The sequence below is a fragment of the Sciurus vulgaris genome (genome assembly GCF_902686455.1).
Source record: "Sciurus vulgaris genome assembly, chromosome: 1".
NCBI lineage: Eukaryota > Metazoa > Chordata > Mammalia > Rodentia > Sciuridae > Sciurus > Sciurus vulgaris.
The window spans coordinates 41891090-41903312 of NC_136461.1; the positions used below are offsets into that span (position 1 = coordinate 41891090).

At 42.2% G+C, this 12223-nt stretch overlaps 1 protein-coding gene across 2 annotated transcripts in view; it reads right to left on the minus strand.

The window, feature by feature from the left end:
* Positions 1–2645: 2645 nt before the first annotated feature.
* COA7 (cytochrome c oxidase assembly factor 7) overlaps positions 2646–12223 on the minus strand; it is a 36228-nt gene continuing 26650 nt past the window's right edge. Inside the window, exon 4 of one of the 2 annotated variants that reach the window (XR_013764157.1) lies at positions 2646–3319. The gene's annotated coding sequence lies outside the window, so the exon portion shown is untranslated. Of the gene's footprint in view, positions 3320–8231; positions 9612–12223 lie in introns of those variants that run through there. The other variant, XR_013764158.1, reaches the window with a different exon arrangement.

Genomic DNA, 12223 nt, shown 5'->3' on the forward strand with positions numbered 1-12223 from the left:
GCCAAGGCAAAAAGGGAAACCTGTTCACAATGTTCATGAGATAAAAACAAACCACTTCATCCTTAGAGGATATACAACTATTCTTGGTATAAAGACCAGATGAGACTTTCTTCTGAGAGTCTCATAAAAAAATAATACAAAGGACATGGCCTCAACAGAACTTTCACAGTAGATTCAGAGATGTGTTTTGTGGTAGTGATCAACTTATCCTGATTTGCTTGGGTCTTTCTTGGTTTTAGGACTGACAATTTTGCACTGACAAATTCTTCAGTTCCAGGCAAACTAAGAAGGTTGTCACCTTACTTGTGAATTACAGTCCATTCAAAGCTTACCTAGGGTTGGGGGTGTAGTCCAAATGTACAGCCCATGCTTAGCATGCATAAGGCACAGGGTTCAATCCCTGGCATCAAAACAAAACAAAACTTACCTAGAATAAGTTTCTACAAAATTATGTATAATTATCCCTGGAAATTATTTTGAATTATAAAGTAAAAGAATCTATAAAGTGAAATATGGAATCATCTCTCAATACACAGCCACTTTTTCCTTTGACAATGGAACAGACTGCTGTTCCTTTGGTGGGATAACTTTGTGCTTGAGGACAAAACATATTCTTAAACATTAAAATCACACTCAGTGTGGCAAGATGTATATGTTGAGGATTTTATGAGGCATGACAGAGGGACCAGAGGATTTACTTCTCTCATGACACACTCATCCTGGGCCTGTGCTGAGCAAGTGAAACAATGATTTTTCTCTTTCCATCTCTATTTTTCTCATGTAATTTGCTATTTTCATGTAGCAAATGTAATTGAATTTCTATAAGATAAACAGAAATAGCACTTGTGTCATGAGTTTGTTGTGAGAACTCAGAGTTCATATTGTCTACATTATGTACAACCATAGAAATGAAAAGTTGTGCCCCATTTCTGTATAATAAATCAAAATGCAGTCTGTAAAAGTAAAAATAAATAAATAAAATTAAAAAAAAAAAGTTCATATCGTGGGCTGGGGATGTGGCTCAGTGGTAGAGTGGAATGAGGCCCTGAGTTTGATCCCTAGCCCCACAAAAAGAAAAAAAAGGAGAAAGAGTTAATACCCATAGAGCACTCAAAACAGTACCTGACACAGAATAAGTATTTTCTCTTAATGTGATTAAATACAGATATGGTGACAATACTCCATTGTATTTCCTATAGCAATTTTGCATGAAACCCTGATGACAATTTGGGAAAAACACCTTTTGTGGCAGAGACAAGGTGAAAGATCCAGCCCTCTGTAGTTGCAGATGCACACAGAAATACAGTACTTTAAAACTCCTAGAAGAGCTGAGAGATGGCCTCCTTTAGATGACTCCCCTGAGCCTGGGTTTGATGGCCATGCAGGCCTCATCCCTTTCATACCACACCTGGACTTAGCTAATTCCCAGACACATCCGGACAGCAACAACCCCCAAGCTCCCTCATGTGCTCAGACTGCACAGCCTGCTCCCTTGCATTCTGTTCTGGTCCTTTGGGGCAGGTAGCCCTGGCTGGCTGGGAACTGTTTGGAGGCCTGGCATGAGTACTGGGCTGTATGCCAGAAAGTGCCATGCAAACCAACACACCACTGACTGTGAGACATCGTGTGCACTGTGAAGTGCTGTACACATACGAGGGATTGGTATACAGTGGTGCTGAGTTTGGAGTCCAGAAAGATGATGAGACTGGAGTTTGGTTAATACCTGTGGGGACAAAGGAGGGAGCAACAGGCAATTACTTTAGAAGACCTAGAATAGGACATACTTGATGTTTGATTATGCCGAAACCAACATTTGGTAAAAAATTCCAAGATGGTTGGGTTCCTGACTCCTCCTCCAGCCAGAGCCCAAAGGCTTAGAATCTCAGAGCGGAAAGGAACAATAATTAACATACCAGATGCCTATTGTGGTGTAAAATCTAGACATATGGTATGGTCATGAAATCTGACCAACTCCTAAGTCAGAATCTCCTGCTCTGCCACTTAACTGTGCTGTGATCAGCAAGTAAATCACTTACCTCTTCCAAGGCTCAACTTACATGTCTGTTCAATGGGAACAATGTGAAATAAACCTACACCTTCTCTGGATTTAGTTTCCTTGTCTGCTAAATGAAATGGTTGAATTAATATCATTAAAATTAAATGTTCTTGGGGCTGGGTATATAGCTCGGTTGATAGAGTGTTTGCCTGGCATGCACAACATAGGATTGTTCTGAAGATTAGATAAAGTAACTAACATTTGTATATGGTAATACATAAACTCACTTAATCACTTAATTCAGAGAAGTAGTTATCATTTTTACCCTCATTTTTCAGGTGATGAGAGTGAGGCAAAGAGAGGCCAAGTAACTTGCTCCAGGTCACAAAGCTAATTAGCAGTGCAGCCAGGATTGAACTCAGACAGTATACTCCAGAGACTATGTTCCTAATCACTCTGTTATCCTCTGTTATTCATGTTTTCAATGAAGTGTTTAGGCCAGTCCTGGCACATGGTAAGTACTCAGTCTATATCAGCTGCCAATAACATGATCACACTTAAAAAAAAATATTTTTAGTTGTAGATGGACACAATAACCTTATTTATTTATTTATTTATTTATTTATTTATTTATTTATTTATATGTGATGCTGAGGATCGAACCCAGTGCCTCACACATGCTAAGCAAGTGCTCTACCACTGAGCCACAACCCCAGCTCATATGATCCCATTTTAACCAGTTTATTGAGGTATATGTTTTATATTATGGTTATATTTTGTTTCTTAGGAAAGCCTGACACTGAACTGAAAAATCCCCTCAAATCAGGGCCCTCCTCTGTGGGTTCCAGTTCTAACCCCAGAAGTTCTTTAGAGCCTACCTTCTCCCCTGCCCCAATGCAATCTCAGAGCTTTCCAGTTACAGGACAGACCTGTCTGGTGAAACTTGGTCTGGCTTCCTTCCTGTCTGTTGGTGACTCAGCCAATGACTGCAGGATCATCAAGACTGACAAATTCCAGGACCTGCAGTTTGGGAGTTTCTGCCTCCGACCCTAGAGCCCAGCACCTATATAAATAAACAATATAATTCAGAGAGTCCAGGGCAAAATGTAAACATAAGGCCTTTGTTAAAAAATTATGAAGAATTTCAAGACAGCAACAGCAGAGCATAAAGCCAGACACCTGCCCAGTGCAAATGCACAGGTCACATGCCCTTGAAGCTGACCCTGAGCAGCATCTTGTACCTTCCATTCTTCGTCACCACACCCGAAGCCCACCCCACCATATGTCCATGTGGAGGCTGAGTCTGGGAAGTTCTTGGCACACCTGAGAAAACACAGGAAGCATTTAACACCAAGAGAGTTAAAGCCTCCTTGGGCTCTGGAATCCAGCAATTAGCTATAAGCCTACTTTGAACCTCACTGGCTATAGGATTCAGTCTGCCCACCTTCCTCCCCATCTCCTTTTTTCAGAGACAGCCATCTGGGTTTAGTGAATTACTGGTACATACACTGGACTAAGAATTAAAAATGTTTCATTGCATTCCTGGGCAACTGGAGGTGAATGTTATGCCTTCTCTGGATTTAGTTCCCTTGTCTGCTAAATGAAATGGTTGAATTAATATCACTAAAATTAAATGTTCTTATAGCTCAGTGTAGAGTGTTTGCCTGGCATGCACAAGGCTCTGGGTTCAATCCCCAGCACCACAAAAAAAAAAAAAAAAAAAAAAATCAAATGTTCTTTGGTGTGGGGGTGTAGTTCTCGTAGCATACATGAGACTGTGGGTTCAATCCACAGCACTGAAATAAATAAATAAAGATTTTTTTGACAAGCACCGATCAGGTATGTTCACATCATAATAATCATATAATTAAACTGAGCACTTATTATTTACATTATTAGTTACTTCCATTTTATCCTTCTGATTATACAATGTAGCATTTTTCAGAGTTCTAGAACATCAACTTGACAAGGGTAGTGATTTTTGTCTGCTTTTATGATGGACAGAGCCCCATCTGCTAGGACAATGCCTGGCAAATAATAGATATTCAGAAGCTATTTGTAGAATAAATGAATGAGGAAACAGACTCAGAAAAGCAGTGGTGTGACTTGTCCAAGGTCTCCTAGGCAGGAAATGCCAGAGGCAGCATTCTAATCCGCATCTGCCCGGCCCCAAATTCTCCAATTATGTTTATAATCTGCTGTGTGGATGTGAGTCCGATTTTCCAGTTGAAGTAGACAGGTTCAAAAGGAAAAGAATGCTCTCCAGAGTCTGTATTCCTCTAAAATCTTGTGTTTCTAAGAGCCTGGGCCATACTCTGGAACCTGATGGAATTTGTCTCCTCTGCCCAGGATTCTTCAGAAGTCCTGAGAGTACTCTTCTCTCCAAACAGAATCTGATCACCGACAGAGGCAACCTCAGCACAAATCTAACTCTGCCACATACTTACTGTGACTTTGGAAAAATTCTATCTCTGAGCCCCAATTTCCTCATCTGCAAAATGGGCTCCATATTTCCTAAACCTCCTTTATAGGATATCCTTGCCTCTAGGAAATGCCCTGTACATAGTGGGAAAATGAATAAATGCTGCTGTTATTACCCCACCCCAGAGCAGCTTCAAGGTCAAAGCTTGCTGCCACTGATGTCTGGAGTCCACTGGGGCCTCCTGGAACCTGATCGGAGGTCACCAGCTAGAGAGGGAGAAGGGTCAGCTGCTATTCTTGGAACTAATGGAACACAGCCAGGTTTCAAGTTCCCTTCTGGGAGCCCTGACCCAGGGAGCTTGATTGGTCATGTGAGTGGTGAGGCCTGACCTCAGCATGTTCTCCTGGGCCCTCCACATGGCCCAGGCTAGAGAGAACTCTGGGGCAGAGTTCTACAGAGAGACCATGTCCTCCTGCAGCTGATCTTAGCCTCTCGACTTATGTTTATCAGCATCTAGTTGGTGTTCAGAAGAGCCTTGAGTACTGTTTGGGTATCTCCTGAGATACCCAACATCTGGATGTGAGGCAGAAGGTTTAGGAGTCAGGCAGGACTAAGTTCTAATCCCAGCTGTAATACTCATTTAATCTGTGTGTCTTTCTGCCTGCCACTTTTCTAGCTGTGCCTCAGTTTCTTTGTCTGAAAAGTTGTGAGAATGAAAGCTTCCTTAGAGGGTTGCTAAGAGAACTGGACCAGCTGGCACCTAATAGTTGCTCAATAAACCCTCACTATTTAGACTATGAGCTCCTAAATGACAGGGACTTTGCCAGATTCAGTTCTGTGTCCTCAGTGTCCAGCGGGAGTGCAGCCAAGGGGAGGTTCTCAGTATTGATTGAAGGAATAACAAATCACGGAGGGCGCTGCTAAGGTCTGGATACGGTTTAACTGTGTGCCCTCCAGGGGTTCATATGTTAAAGGTTTGGTCCCCAGGGTGGTGCTATGGGGATGTAGTGGAACCCTTAAGAGATGAGGCCTAGGGACTGGGATTGTGGCTCAGAGGTAAAGCGCTCGCCTAGCATGTGTGAGGCACTGGGTTCAATCCTCAGCACCACTTAAAATAATTAATTAATTAATTAATTAATCTAATTAAATAAAGGTATTATGTCTATCTACAACTAAAAAAAATTATTAAAAAAAAAGAAGGGTGAGGCTAGTGGGAGATCCTTAGGTGACTGGGAGATGAGGCAGTTCTTGTGCAATCCCTTGGTAATTCTCAGGAGACTGTTGTTATAGAAGGAGCAAGACAGCCCCTCCCATCCTTTCTCTGCTCCTGTTTTGAGATCCCTTGCTTGCTCCCTGACACTCCTGCCATTGCTAACTGTGCCATAAGGCAATACAGCTAACCCATGGCCCTCACCACAGAGCATGCTGTGTGCTATTTACACTGAACCTCCAGAACTGGGACCTAAACAAACCTCTCATCTTATAAGGTTAGCTGCCTCAGGTACTTTGTTGCAGGAAGAAAAAGATAAATAGTAAAGATGCTGAATGGAAGTGACTTATCTGGCATCCATGTTTCACATTTTCCATACCCACTGCTCTAAAATATCACATAGCATCATCCTCTCTGCATCAGCCCTGAAGGTGAGCATCTACCTCAGCTATATCCCCATGATAGGAAGTTCACCTCTCCCAAGGCCTCCCATTCTGCTAAGTAGAAAGTTCTCCCTTCTATGCAGACCTCTATGAACAGGTCTGTCTCCTGGTAGCTTCTGTCCACTGGGTTGAGTTCTGTTTTCTGGAGCTGTACAAAACAAGCCTGAGCCTAGTTCCACTTCCAGAAGATAGTTCTTCAGTGATTTATTACCCAGTTAGAATGTTCCAGGCATAGACAGACACCTCACTTACTTTATCTCACTTAATCCTTTAACTCTTACATTAGCCCTGCAAATTATTATCCCTACTTTAAAGTCAAGGAAGATGAGGCTCAGAGAGGTAACATAATACATTTATATGGGGCCTAGAAATGATTTAAATCCAGATCCTTCTCTAAAATGCTACCTTTTCAATGATTACTGGATCTAATGGAAGATACGGTTTGTACCCTAGAGTTTTCCTTCCTGTCTCTTTCCTTCAATAAGGATTAATTATGTTTCTCATCTTTAATGGGAAAAGAAATGAGTCAGGCATAATCTTATACTCTTGAGGCATTTATGGCCTGTCCCAAATCATGTGAAAAGAACTGAGAAGCACGAGGACTATCTGAGCACCACAGACCATGGGGGGGGCGGGGGTCAAGAAGGATTTCCTAGAGGAGGTGACAACGGGGCTGGGTTTTGAAGGACTATTAGGAGTTGGCCAGTCTTGTGCTAAGGGAGCTAAGAAAGAGGATGCTTTAGTAGAATTGCTGTGGAAAAAGCTGAAGCTATGGAGCCCAGATGGCAGAGAGGACATGGTGCCAAGCTGAGGAGCAGGGGCATTATACGACCTGAATGTGTTGCCCACCTTAGTATGTATAAGAATCTCCTGGGGCTTGCTGATTTAAAATCCAGGTTTTCATTTAATAGGTTTGGGTAGATCCAAGAATCTCTCTCTTAAGCAGGTGTTCAGAAGATTAAGTTATCCACTGCCACAGGGGACAAGAAATCTTAGAAGAATTCCAAAGACAAACATAACAAGTAGTTATAATGAGTGAAGACCACTAATTATTCTTAATATTCCAAGAAATATTCTTACTATTCCAAGAAAAATGTGGCTTACCGGGACTTGTGATTCTTTAGCCATAAGGATATTAATATTGGTTTATTGGCATTAAGTCATTGACCATATGCCTTAGGATGCCAGGGTGGCAGTGTTGCATCCTTTCCTTTCATTATTGCAAAACCTTCTTTGTTTAAATAACAGAATCTAAGAAAAAAGTACTGATCTGTTATGTGCTTAAGCCACGCCAGCTCCACATAGACAGGAGTTTTTCTTGTAAAGGAGTTTCAGAGAAAGTCCTGTGGACTACACCAGGGGATGAGGCGGGGTGGGGGTTGGTCCTTAGATGTGAAGAGGAGCCTGGGTCTGATTTGCTTTGGGGTGGTTTGGAAGCTGGTAAGGTGCCTTCTCATGCTGTTTATCAGCAAGCAGTCACTGATGACCTGGGATGTGCCCTGCTGCCCTCTGGACACTAAAGGTGGAGGTGGATTCCACTAAGCTTCCACTGAGTTGTCAGGAACTCACAGTCTCAGGAGAAGCAGAGAACATTACTGCACAGAGACTAGCACAGGGTAATTAGCGCTGTGATGGATGGAGGCTGCAGGTACAATGGGAGAGAGAAATCCTCTGTCACAACCTGAAGGATGCAAAGTTGTAAAAGTTGAAGGGGAAGGGGAAAGAGCACTGGCCCAACTGGGCGTGGTGGAGCACGCCTGTAATCCCAGTGGCTCAGGAGGCTGAGGCAGAAGGATCATGAGTTCAAAGCCAGCCTCAGCAAAAGTGAGGTGCTAAGCAACTCAGTGAGACCCTGTCTCTAAATAAAACACAAAATAGAGCTGGAGATGTGGCTCAGTGGTCGAGTGCCCCTGAGTTCAATCCCTGGTACCAAAGGGACAGGGGAAGCACTGGCCCAAGTGTGTCAGTAGAAAGACTGTGTTTTTGGTGTTAACTTTTTTTCTTTTTAATATTTAATTGATGAATAGAAAGTGTATATATTCAAGAAACACAAAAAGTGTATATATTCAAGGTGCACAATGTGATTTGATACATGCATACATTATGTACTGATTACCATAGTCAACACATCCACCACCACCATAATTATCATTTGTGTGTGTGTATGTGTTAAGGATCTTTTTGTTGTTGGGCGGGGGGGTAGTTCAGAGACTGTAAGCAGTTCTCTGATGCAGAAGCCCAAGTTAGGAACAAAATGGAGCTAAATATGGAGGCAGGGATTAGATCAGGAGGGTGGGGAGACTTATATGTTGGACAAAGAATTTTGGCCTTTCCCTTTTAGACAGTGGGGAGGCCGGATTTATAAAATGTAATACAATCACCATTCCTCAAGCCTGGGGAGGAGCACCAGCTGGGAATAGTTTCCATGCTGGCCCTTGGGCAGGTGCAAGTCTTCTCAGTGACTCTGCACTCAAGCAGCAGAAAAAGGAGAAGGTAGGAGCAGTCCCACCGCCCCTGCTGGAGGCCTGCTTTCTGCAGCTGTTTGTGCCATCAACACCCGTAGAGAGTCACCTATTAGCTCCCCAGATATTAAAAGAATGGCCGCAAAGGCAGCCTGTTTTAACAACTGGACTCCCTCACAAACTAACAATATGTCATGAGAAAACAATTATCTAACTGTAAAATCTGGTTCCATAAATGTCTATCATTCTATGGTAAGACCTACTAGTTAATCCTCCTAACAATCTGTTAGAAGGCTTTGTTATCCCCATCTGAGAGGTGACAAAACCCAAACACCAAAGGTTTAGCAAGTAACCCAAGGCTACACTGCCAATAAAATGCAAAAATATTAGAATCCAGGTTATGACCTTTATGAGATGGTCAGGGACACCCATGAAAAACAAGAAACCCTTAAGAGTGAGGTAGTGAAGTCTCTCAGGGGGAATGAAGCTATGCCACCAAGCTAGCTGTTAAGGACATAGGGTTAACAGACACACCAGAAAATTAGGGGAAAAAGAAGTGGACCCATCTTCAAGGCTGTGGAATTAGGATAACACACTAGGAGACAGTAGTTTGGAAAGTCAGTTCAGCTTTCTGAGAGTATATGGTCAAGAAGCCAGAACCAGAAAGACAAGGTTACTAAGGTCAAACCCAATGAGACAGGACAATAGCCTGTGCCCTGTTCTGAAAATAACTTTACGGACTCTCCCAGATGAAGTGCAAACACATAGGTAGAATAGTCACAAAAGTAACTTGCAGTTACCTTTATTAACATAGTAGCAAGCACAGCCCAAGGTGAAGACTTAAGGTGGTAATGAGATGTGTCACATGAAGAGGTATGATGAAGAGCAGCACAGGCCCAACTATAACGCTACACATGACGGCATCAAAGACTGGATCCCTGCCTGCCCAACAGACACCATAAAATCTGCACACCTTTATTCTTTGAGTTGACCTGGGATTTCTGTCCCCACATGCTGTCTCCCTTGTGCTCAAGCATAAGAAATAAGAGTCTTCTTCTTGTGCCTTTATGTGATTCTTCTAAAAGAAAGCACAAAAATTCACTGAGATGGTAACACATTTAGACCTAAGAACTGGAGTGTTTGGAACACCTAACCCTAATGTAGAATTCAAAATAAAAGAGACTTAAACTGCAAAATAGATGCTAGGAAGCAAAAAAAACAGTTCAATTATCCCCCCAAAGTGACTGGTTGATCTTTTTAAAAAATATAAGAATTATCATGCCAGACATGGTGGCATACACCCATACACCCAGCAACTCTGGAGGCTGGAGGCAGAAGGATCACAAGTTCAAAGCCAGCTTCAGTATCTTAGAGAGACCCTGTCTCAAATACAAAAATAAAAAGGGCTGGGGATGTGGCTCAGTGGTTAAGCACACCTGGGTTCAATCGTTGGTACCAAAAAAAATTACTATTAATTCATATTTTTTTCATTCTTGGTCAGGTGCCTAAAGACACATCTCAACTTGCCTTTGACTAATCCAGAATTCTACACATTGGTAGGAGTCAAAGTCTAGGTATTTTCCTTCTGCCATGCTACTCTTCACAAAATTATAAGCAATTTCATAAAACAAATAAAATGCAATTTATTTCTAAATTAGAAAAAAAAAATCACCAAACAGCTCAACAAGTTTTTGGTGCCCATCCCCTTTCTGCAAGCTCCAGTCAATATGAATAGTTCCCACTATCTACCCAGTTGCTAATACAATGGATGGTTTTCTCGGTTTTGTTTTTTTAACCTCATGCTTGATTCTACTCTTCTCCCACATCCACATGAATAAATTTTGCTAATTCATCTGCCTCAATCTCTCACCTCTTCCCCTCTCCATGCCTGACACTCCTTGGCTTGGGCCCAACATGTCTCACCTTGACCTTTCGTAGCAACCTCCCTGCCTCTCTCTAGTCGTTCCCCTTCCAATTCATTTTCTGCACCAGGATGATTTTCCTGATTTCCAGATGCGATCATTCCATTCTCCTGCTCAAAACTGAATCACCTACAAGATAAAACCCAAGCCCCAAGGGAACAAGAGTCCCTAGAAAGGGAGGAGAGAGGCTCTTGCTGCCCTCTTTCATGGCATTGAACACTGTACTATCAGATTTTAAGGAGAAGACAAATCATTACTCAATTACAAATCTTCTTCCCCATTACACCATCAGGTCCTCTCTTAATTTCCTATATTTAGCCCAAGCCTGGCATGGAGAGAACATGCAAGAAATAGTCACTAATGATGATTCAAATGCCTGCTGGCCAGAAGGCACAGTAATGATACTGCTTGCTGTGCCCAGAGTCTGCAACCCATTTTTAAACCTTGTTTCAAAGGCTGCACAAAAGTGAGAAACTCGTCCATACTGTCACTTATCAACCTAGTGCCTTCTACAGCGGCCTAGTATGAAATGGCCCTGGATCTCTCTGGACAGTAAATAATTGTTCTTTGCATTTGAGTAATTTTCATGAAACCTAACATTTTAACACTTAATGTTCACTCCACCGTTCCCAGTCCCATTTCTGTATGTGACTTAGCAAGCCAGGTACTAAAGGTCCCAGGCAGGAACTCACCCATTAACAAAAATGATTCAGCACATCTGCCACCCAACAATCAAGTACATAAACCCCGCTGGAAGGCTGTTGAGCAGCCCCGGGCTTTAGCTGATGGGCTTTCTGGCATTTGCAGAGATGAGAAGCAGAGCTGCAGATGGCAGTTTAAAAGTAACGGATGGAACCCCAAAATGAGTAAAGATGGATGCAAGCAGGTCTGGGTGGTTACCAGGAAAGAGAAAGCAGAGATGGTGTAATGTCTGGTCACATCTACCTCATGCGCTGTTCAGAAGTTAAGTTGAACTATCGAAGGTATTGGCTAAGGACTTAGAAGAAAGTCATGTGAAACCCATCATCTTAAAGTATTGCACTTAAGGATCTTTGTGATGAAATTTCTGTAAATGGTGCAGTCTCAGCCTCAGTTTCTGAACCTGGGAAAGGATCCTCTAGCAGCCACATTGTGGCAGCCACCGTGGACCTGAACCCCAAGTGGAATGTCTCTCATGTGTCTACTGAGTGAGGCAACTGTAAACTGCTTTGCCAAAAGGTTATCTCCCAGTGCTGCCCAGTGGGATATGCACAACCCTGCTTCTGCTAATGCCTATGAGTTAATCTCCCCCAAACAGAATCATTTAAGAATTCTTCGTGTACAACCAGAGAAACGATAGTTGTACCCCATTTGTGTACAATGAATCAAAATTTAAAAAATAAAAGAATTCTTTGGGTTTCAAAAAAAAAAATCATAAACCCATTACTTAATTGAAATGCTTTGAGTATTTTTAAAAATTAACATTGTTTTGTTATAAGAACGCCTGTAGGTGGAGAAATGAAGGATAATGGTTTCTTCTGCTATGTGTTCCAAATTTTGTTTCATGAGAGTATACTATTTTATTTATTAAAAAAAATTTTTTTTTAGTACTGGAATTGAACCCAGGGGCACTTAACCACTGAATCAAATTCCTAGCCCTCTTTTTTTTTTTTTTTTTTCATTTTGGGACAGGGTCTTACTTTCGATCCTCCTGCCTCAGCCTCCAGAGTTGCTGGGATTACAGGTGTGTGCCAACATGCCTGCCAAGAAAGAGTATACTACTTTATCA